Here is a 7,477-nt window from a genome sequence, read left to right on the forward strand (position 1 = left end):
ACAGCACCTGTTTATGATTTTGCAGTTGTGGAGGTGCCAAGTCCATGTACAGCCTGGCCTGGCCGCCTCTTCCACGGAGAGTGTCGTGGGCTGATACACAGCTGTAGGGTAGGGCTGTCTTCATTACCAGGAGCTCTGGGAGAGAATCCATGTCCAGGTTCAATCAGGTTGCTGACAGAATTTATTCTTCTTTTTAAGAGTTTTCTGTCACCTGGGGCTCATAACCAACTTCTGGAGGCTACCCACATTCCTTAACTTGTGGCCCTCAGCCAGCCATGGCGTGGTGGGGTGAGTAAGTCCACATTCTACTTATCTACACTTGTCTGACTGCAGCCTCAGAAAGTTCTCTGCCTTTAAGTGCCCATATGATTCTTTTGGATCTGCTTGAATAATCCAGGAAAATCTTCTCATCTTAAAGTCTATAACCTTAATCCCATCTGCAAAATTCCTATTGGTATGTAGCTTAACATACTCACAGGTTCTGGGGATTTGGATGTAGGCATCTTTGGTGGGGGACCTTATTCTGCCAATTGAATTCATGTGATTCTCTTGTGATCACCAGGAAACTCACTGTACCTCAGCAGTTCAGAAAAAGGGACTTCATCTGAAATGCTGAATGCACCGTACTAGGTACAGTGCTCTATGTAAAAGACAATCAAAATATTGGGCCTTTGGTTTTTCTACATTGCTCCCTCTGGACTTGTTATTATGAGTAATAATGGTAGACATTAATTAAGCAATCAATATTTTAGTACCACCCTCTGCCACTTAATAGCTATGACTTTAATATAACTTCCTGAGCCACTGTTATTTTCATCTCTATTTGTTCTGGAAAAAAATTAAATGGTGTGATGATTAGTTGAAAAATCAGACAAAATTAAAGTATTCATACTTGTTCTTTTGAATGTCTCACTCTGGGGATCTGCATTACATAATATTATAACCAGTTTTTCAGAACATGTTTCATTGCAAATACGAGAGGTGAATCACTTTTTAAATTTTTATCTAATCTCATAAATCCATTTTAAATGTTAGACTCATAATAGCATGTCCAATATTCCTCCATTTATTATCATCAATAAATTGCTGTATTGTTTGCTTATTTGTATTGTTTGCTTCCACTTTGCCATCATTAATTAAGATATTTTTGGTGACTGCACATCTCCCCACCACAAAACACCTCATTAAGAACCTCCTGGTACCAGAATTGTTAGGCCATTTATCAGTTCCGGTTGGCCTCAGTCTTTTCAGCCCCCTTTGCCACATGTGAGAGCCTCATCAAATCTGACCACAAACACAGTCACAGACCAGATTCTGAGATATTGTCAGACCACTGCAGACACCCAGGAAAACCGCAGTGAAATCACTATCTGAGTGAAGCTTAGATTTGTTGAAAGGCTAGAGCCAGGTCTTTGCCTATAGCTCCATAGTTCACAGAACATTAGGTCCGAGGTAGGAATGCGGTTGGAGTGAGGTGTTTAAGAAATGTTTAAGTAGTAATATTGACATGACTTGGAAATGGAATGGCTAGCAGGAAGGAAAACTATGGCCAAGTTATAATTTGTTTTTGCCTTCAATAATTGAATGGATAGTGAGGGCATTCTTTTAGAGACTACAGAAAGGGTTGTGGTTCTTAGGTGTGTCTGGCAAGGGAGTGAGACGAGTGAGTTGTTGCAAGCCTATTTTTATAAAATACGTTATATGTGTCTCAGAAAGATCTAGCTAGTTAGGTCCAGTAGTTTTTTAAATACATGGTTCTAAAATTTAGGAGTGTAGATACTACACATAGAAATTAATGCTGTGCAGGGAGATGACTTCCATCAGGAAGAAATTGTATAGAATAAAAAAGGAAGGATGTGTTGGGAAGAACCTCAAGAAATGAATGGAGTCAGTAACCGTAGCCAGGGGTGTAGACCCATATATCTATGAAAACAGGAAACAATAGTTTCAAGGTGATTAGAGCATTCACTAGTAAATACTGCCAACTAACAGGGAGCAATTGCTATTGTTAGAGTCTTCTTTATAACTTTCAGTCAACTTCGTGTATAGATAATGGACATAGTACAGGGAGGGCCGGCTCTGAAACTAGGGTATGCCTGGGATAGACTCACAACTTTGTCCTTTAGAGACTGGCACTGAACAAGTTATGTCACTCCTCTAAGCCTCGGTATATTCACATGTCCTACCGAGAGGGTGATACCTTCTCCATAGTATGAAAAGGTTTGATGGTATCTTTTAGGTAGCACATATTGTTCCCATACATTTCATTTAAATGGGGTGGAGGACAGACTTTGGTCATTTTTGTTCATAGCTATAGTCCCAGTTTCCATATTAGTGTTTTTGATGTATCTCATAGGTTTTATATAATTAATAAATCGTAGATGGATCCCTGGGTGGCTCAGTGGTTTAGTGCCTGCCTTTGGCCCAGGGCATGATCCTGGACACCCAGGATCGAATCCCACATCAGGCTCCTTGCATGGAGCCTGCTTCTCCCTCTGCCTGTGTCTCTGCCACTCTCTCTCTCTCATGAATAAATAAATAATTTTTTTTAAAAAAATTAATAAATAGATGCTCTCTCTATGATCGCTAACATTACATGACCTGTACAATTTATTGTTATGATAGATTCTCATGACTAGTATAATGCCCACTGAAATGTTTGGAAGATAAATGGGATTTCCAGAATTTAATCTTTGATCTGAAAGAAGATTGATAGTTTAGTTATGAGATGAGTAATGTAGATATTTATAGCAACTGAAAACTGCCCCTGAGTCATAGATATGTTTCAATTCAAATTATTTGGACAACGTTTATTAAGGTGCTCATGTATATATGGAAATGTGCCAGATGTTTCAGGAGATGCAAGGAAAAATATGAGAGATACTGCTACCTAGTAATCTGCAGATTTATTGCAATAAAAAGCAAATGACTTGCTGCTCCCAAAGCTTAGGAAAAGTGAAAATGGAAGTTTAACGTGCAGAACAAAGACAGCAATTAACCCCTTACACTGATTCTTTTTTTTTTTTTTTTTTTCAGGCTAACTCAAGGCAGAGGAAGATTAGTCACTGAAAAATGGAAATGTGACACAGTCAGTCAACACAACAGCAACCCGTTTTACAGCATTTTCCATTTGACACAATCTCTTTTACAACTTTTCGTTTAAGCTCTACAGTCATCCTGAAAAATAAAAATAAGTTTCAACTCATTCGTGGATGCATTTACCAGCCTCCCTATAAATGCTCTGCTCACTCTGCACCTTGATTCTGGTAACTGGTCTTATAATTCATGCACTATTCTAGAAAAAGAAATGTGAGACATCACATAAAATGTCCTCATTTTAAGAGATGAAAAATGATGAAATTAAAGCTTAATAACATTAGATGTTTCTTTGCAAACCATTTTCAGATTTTATAAACAATTTTTCCTCATTATAAAATACACGCATACTGTAGACATTTTAAAAGTAAAGAAAAACTAAAGACAGGGGAAAGTACTATAAAAATATTTTACTAAAATTTATCTGATGTAAATAGATAAACCTCCAATCCTGAAAGATAACAAAACAGAAGCTTACATCCCTTTTATGGAAATTTCAAAATGATATTCCTAATCGGGCTGTCTTCCAAGTGTCGATTCAGAGACTGCACTGGACCTGTCTTGTTCTGTGATTTCAAGGAAATAGAGCAAAAGCAAAACACCAACAAAAGAACATGGAGGAAGATGCCTGGGATATTTCATGAGCCAACCTTTAAGCAGTACTTATTTCAGTTCATGTCCTATTATTGGTCAGAACTAAGATCTTGCTTATTTTATAATTAACTCCCAACCACCTTGAGGACCATCATGTAGTTTGCCTACGGAAAACCAGCACAGGGACGCCTGGGTGGCTCAGTGGTTGAGCCTATGTCTTCAGCTCAGGGCATGATGCTGCATGGGGATCACGTCCCTCCTCAGGCTCCCTGCGAGGGGATTGCTTCTCCCTCTGCCTGTGTCTCTGCCTCTCTCTCTGAGTCTCTCATGAATAAATAAATAAAATCTTTAAAAAAGAAAAGAAAACCAGCACAGAGATCCTCATTCTATCCAGAAAATGATCAGCCACAGAGAACTATTTGCCTCTTAAATTAAGCAATCTTTCTTGTTTTGAAATCCCCCCAAACTATTTGCTAATATTTTGCAACCAAGAATAGTGCCCAGATTCATGGAATCATAATGTCATACATCTGAAACTGATGTAACTTTGTGTTGTCAACTACACTAGTTTTTAAAAAGTACCCAAATGAGAGAGATACAGAGAGAGAGAGAGGAGAGGTTGAAGTGGGCCTTCAGCAGCCATCAAGTCTGTCAGCACTTTGATTTTGGATTTCCTATCCTCTAGAACTGTGAGAAAAAAAGTATCTGTCATTTAAGCCATCTAGTCTGGTATTTTATTATAAAATCCTAAGCTAAGGCACACAGTAAGCTTCACCTTTCCTTCAAACATCTGTGAAACTCTATTGAAACTAGTGATAGGCAGATGGGTTCGTAGAGCACAAACCCATGCATAAGTGGCCTTTGCTAATTTCGTCTGATACTTGGCTTTATTTTTGTCCTGAATGTGTTTTCTAGCTATGTTTATAAAGTAGAGGAAACCAATTCAGTCAGAAGCTAGATAGCTCTGCCATATAAGTCAGAGAGGTACTGGTAGGAGATAATGTATACATGTATTGCAGCAGCATTTATAACAGCAAAATTTGCAAATTAACCCAGATGCCAAATGCAACAACATTCCTGCCCTTGCTAAGTCCTTCAGCAGTATTTGAAACTTTCAATCTTTCCTTTTCCTTAGAACATTCCCTTCTTTTGACTTCTGTAACACAGCACTGTCCTACTTTCCTGTTTTTCAGGTCTTTGGCAGGCTCTTCTTCCTCTGCCCATCCATCAGATGTTGGATTCTGGTCCCAGCATTCTTTTTTCATATAACCCATTCTCCCTGGAAAATCCAATCAACTCTTTTAATTTCAATTCTTGTCCAAATCCTGATGATTTTTAAATACTCCTCAACTCAGACATACCTCCTGAGTTTTAGATGCATGTCTCCAATTCCGTAGAAAACAAATCTGGGGTGTTCCATGGGCAATCACATTTTTAAAAATGGAGAAACAAAGGTCATCCCTTTCCCACATCACTAGCTGCACCCCCCTTCCTGAGATGTTTTGTTTTTTTCCTCTCAAGAGAAGAAGCTGAGCCCCACCTTCACTCTTCCTCTCTATCATTCTTAGCTAATCAATCTCAAGTCTTGCCAGTCTGATCTGTCTGCTACCCTTTGAATTATATGCCTTTCCCCACCCCTAATGCTTTGGTTTAATTCTGTTTAATTAACTCACCATCATATTTATTAAGGATCATTGAAAAATTCCCTTAGCTGGTCTCCCTCCTGCCCTGTCCACCTTTCATTTATAGTCCTTATGCTGCAATCAGAATTATATCACTAAAATATAAACATGTATATGTTATTTTTGGTGTAAGTGCCAGTAAATCAGGGTTTTTGCACTGCCAGTATTGGTGCCCTCACAGCAAAATTGTGCTAAAAGAGTAACTTCTCCCCTTGTGATGTAAAACGTATTATCAAATGCCCTCTCTAACCATTTGGAGCTTCAGTATTTTCTGGAATCCAGGAAAATGAGGAAAATCAAGGGGAGGAGGGGAACATTAAATCCCAACCTAAGACAAATTGTAATTTAGTTAGTAAGTATAAAAACTTATTGGGTATTTGAATACTCACCAGAGATAATTTGAAAATGAGCTCACACAATGTTTTATTCTCAAGTTTATAGTTCTTGGAATTAGGGTCATTCTCCCTAGGTGTTTTGAGTGTATTACTTGCTTTAATTGATTCAAGTGTGATTTCTGCAATTTTTAAAAGTTATTAATAGACACAGTTATCTTATAAAAAGGGAAGTACTGCATTTTTGTCCTACTTGTAAGTTTAGGGCCTCCTAAAGGAATACTCATCAATACACTATAGCATTTGTGAAGGCTTGCTTTAAATAGGGGTATGCAACAAAGGGAAGCAAAGCCAAGTAGCAACAGGGCAACTCTGAAAAGGCCTTTAATCCTGAAATTTAGGAGATTAGAAGAAAATGCTATTTTTTATAGTTCATTGAATTCAAGATTTAAAACTTCTATTATCAGAATTTTGAATTGTAAGCAAATAATAAATGAAAGCTTAAAAAATAAATTAAGCTTTTCATATTGGTAAAGTGAGAAGAGCTGAGGGTAGAAAGGACACATTCAAAATAGTCTAAGTTAGGGACGCCTGGGTGACTCAGTGGTTGAGCACCTGCCTTCAGCTCAGCACGTGATCCCAGGATCCTGGGATCGACTCCCACATCGGGCTTCCCACAGGGAGCCTGCTTCTCCCTCTGCCTGTGTCTCTGCCTCTCTCTCTCTCTCTCTCTGTGACTATCATAAATAAATAAAAAAAAATTAAAAAAAAATAAAATCTTTTAAACAAATAGTCTAGGTCAAATAAATACAGAGCATTGCATCTGTGAGGCATATCGAATCATTGCATTATTTTATTTTATGCATAATCATTTTATCTCCCAGGTCCCATAGGTCACATGTCTGTCACAGCTTAGCTGAGTCCTCTACAAAGATTCTCATGAAGGTTGAGATGAACATGGTATCCAGGGCTCGGGTTTCATCTAAACTTTAGAGTCCTCTTTCAAGATCACATGGCTATTGGATGATCCATTTCCTTGGGATTATGGAAATCATGGGGACTAGCTTTTTCCAGGAGAGCTGGAGATCTTCTTAAGCTTCTAGATGCTTCAGTTTAGAGTTTATCTGATCAGATAGACCTACCCAAGATATTCTTCCTTCAGAGTTAACCGATTGGAGATCTTAACTGCATTTGCATCACTCTCTCTTTATAATATCACAGCTAACCAAGAAAGTGATATTCTATCATAGTCATAAGTTTTTATATTTCCTCTTGATAGGTGAGTAGACAAAGAAATACTTAAGAGCAGATGTTTTGAATCAGATATCTTGACTTCAGATATTGTCTCTGGAATTTACTGTCTAAATATCCATCCAACTTACTTAGTCCTTACCTAAGATTTTAAGTCTTTGTTTTCTCCTTTGCAAAATTAGAAAAAAAATACATTTATGTGCTATATACCTTTTTGAATTGTATGTCCTGAAGAGAAATGAGAGACTATTTCTTGCCATTTGATAACTTAACCACCTCATGGATGATTTATTTAAAATTAGTGCTGCTTTTTCCATTGGGTAATGAATAATATAGTTGTTAATTTTTTTCCCTAGATGCAAAGAATTGAATTTATTTTGACTTAAAACTTCAAAATTTTGAAGACTTCACTTTTTTCATTTGTTCATTTTACAGGATAAAGATTATAAAGCCAATATGAATTTGAAAGTTTGGCATCTGCTAGGGAATGAATAGTAACAAGAGGGTGTTATAAGCCTTGAC

Source organism: Vulpes vulpes, chromosome 5, assembly GCF_048418805.1.
Source record: "Vulpes vulpes isolate BD-2025 chromosome 5, VulVul3, whole genome shotgun sequence".
Lineage (NCBI taxonomy): Eukaryota > Metazoa > Chordata > Mammalia > Carnivora > Canidae > Vulpes > Vulpes vulpes.